Raw genomic sequence first — 1,847 nt, forward strand, 5'->3', positions numbered from 1 at the left:
GTTTGTAAGGAGTATGAGTGACGGAGGAATACTGAGTCTCTCCTCTTCAATTTATGCCGAGGTTAGACACCTACGTGAATTTTATATCTGTCCCTATTATCATAACCCCTAAGGCCTAAGGAGATTAAAAAAAGATTTTTTTCAATATGATTTCTCAAGTTTCTTTTTCACAGCTCTGAAAATATCATGCTACTAGTAGCCCTCAGGGTATCTGCCAGCGTTGTGCTGGTGATTACTCTGTGATGTTTCAATCACAGCAAAGTACAGGGATGGGGAGAAGCATACACACATGTACTCATGGATGAGTGTGTGCATGCACACACACGCACTTGCACAACCCAGCATAAAGCTATAATTCTCATATTATCATTGCACACTCAAAAATAGCTCCTCTAAACCCTTAGACATTCTTAGACAAGAGAGGAATCTTAAGCTCACTTTTTATGTTTGAAATATGTAAATCATCATTATTCAAGCTCCTCAAGCATGCAATATCTTATATATTTGAACTGAGCATTCTTGGATGGAACTTCCCTATCAAAGAGATTATATGAAATGAAAGAGAAATAAAGTGGAACATACTATGCAAGCAAGCATGCAGACATGTATGCAAACAAACACCACACACACATACACACACTCCAAATCATTATCAGAATTATCAGGAACTCATAATTATGAGGATGTGTAAAAACAGAGATTTAAGCATAGTGTAAATTGTATGTGAGTAACTAGGAGGAGAAGAAAGCTATGAGGTCAAGATTCCAGTGGGTTTTATAAAATCAGGAAATCAACAGAATGTTGAAGAAGATAATAGCAGTAGATAGAGAAGCTAGCTCTTTTAAATCCACATAAGTCACAGAATAGCACACACTACTATTGAAACAGCACTCTCCATCTCTAATCACATCTATCTCGATCACTCCTTTGTAGTCACTTAACCAATTCTTCACCCTCCCTGCAACCTCCAATCACTCAGTACCTCCCATTTCATTTGAATCATGACCATATGATTTGATCACAACAGCCTCCCTTCCCAGGTCACACTCTGCGGTCAGCTAATTTAATGGTGCCCTCCTTTCTACTTTCTGTTCATGTTTCAGCAAAGTCCATTCCAACTACGTATTTGAATTCCTGGCTACGGGCAGTAGCAGCCCAGCATGACGGTAAAGAGCTCCAGCTCTGGAGTCAGACAGAACTGGAGTTAAACCCCACATGCCACTCTATGATCCTTGGCAAGTTACATAATTTCCCGCAGCCTCAGTTTCCATTTTCTGAAAAACGGAGAAGTAATAATAGCACTGAGCCCACAGAATTGGTAAAGATAAATATCACCCATGTGAGGTGTGTAGCCCAGAGTAGATATTCAGTGACTAGTAGCTGTCACCCCCACCACCGCCATTCCTTTTCCCAGTGTGATGAAACTGTCCAGATGACCCTTACTGTTTAACTTTGAAACATTCTACTTATAAGTAAAGAAGGTTCTTTCAACTTCTGATTTCACTTCAGTTGCTATCATACACCCCAAGTCTTCCATAGTTGTACTAAATAATTCTAGGACTTTTCTGACAGTTACATGTCTACCCCCATGGCTCCAAAGAGCTGTGATGAGCAAGGTTCTGGCCCTTGGGATACTACAATGAAAAGTAAACACTACTTGCCGCTACTGGGACCACACACAATGAGAAATTCCTCAAGAGGAGGCTGGAGAACTATCAAGAGGGTGCTGATAGCCAGACTATGGCAAATGTCTGCTATATCCAGGAGCGCAGTGTGAAAGCTACCAACCTAGACCCTAGGAAGACAAATCCTAATAAATGTTGACCAACTTCTCTCTTCTCCCAGCA

The 1,847-nt window shown here is 40.7% G+C and overlaps 1 protein-coding gene across 2 annotated transcripts in view; it reads left to right on the forward strand.

The window, feature by feature from the left end:
• FLOT1 (flotillin 1) overlaps positions 1 to 1,847 on the forward strand; it is a 12,520-nt gene that overhangs the window by 8,675 nt on the left and 1,998 nt on the right. The gene's annotated exons all lie outside the window — the stretch shown is intronic.

Source organism: Bison bison, unplaced genomic scaffold, assembly GCF_000754665.1.
Source record: "Bison bison bison isolate TAMUID 2011002044 unplaced genomic scaffold, Bison_UMD1.0 scf7180017864260, whole genome shotgun sequence".
Classification (NCBI taxonomy): domain Eukaryota; kingdom Metazoa; phylum Chordata; class Mammalia; order Artiodactyla; family Bovidae; genus Bison; species Bison bison.